Genomic DNA, 542 nt, shown 5'->3' with positions numbered 1-542 from the left:
GGGGCGGGGTGGAGTGGGCTGGTCCTCAGCAAAGCGTCTGAGGAGGCTCAGGAATGCCGGCGGGGAGGTCAGGCGGGGGGCCAGGTTTGTGGTTCGGGGTTCAGGGCTAGGGTGGGCCAGGTTTGGAGTTCAGGGGAGCCAGATTTGGGGTTTGGGGATCTGGGGGGCCAGGTTTGGGGTTTGGGGTTTGGGGCTTAGGCACGTTGGGGGGCCATGTTTGGGGCTCTGGTTCAGGGCTTGGGTGGGCCGGTTTTGGGGTTCGGGTGGGCCAGGTTTGGGGTTCGGGGCTTGGGCGGGTAGGGTTCGGGGTTCGGGGCTACAGTTGGCCGGGTTTGGGGTTCAGGGCTCGGGCGGGCCGGTTTTGGGGTTCGAGCGGGCTGGGTTTGGGGTTCGGGGCTTGGGCGGGCAGGGTTCGGGGCTCGGGTGGCCGGGCGCTCACCAGCCCCGCCCCCCGCAGACGGTGGGCAAGAGCAGCAAGATGCTGCAGCACATCGACTACCGCATGCGCTGCATCCTGCAGGACGGCCGCATCTTCATCGGCA

The sequence above is a fragment of the Pteropus vampyrus genome, unplaced genomic scaffold (genome assembly GCF_000151845.1).
Source record: "Pteropus vampyrus isolate Shadow unplaced genomic scaffold, Pvam_2.0 Scaffold960, whole genome shotgun sequence".
Classification (NCBI taxonomy): domain Eukaryota; kingdom Metazoa; phylum Chordata; class Mammalia; order Chiroptera; family Pteropodidae; genus Pteropus; species Pteropus vampyrus.
The sequence above is the reverse complement of the archived record's forward strand: the minus strand, read 5'-3'. Positions refer to the sequence as shown.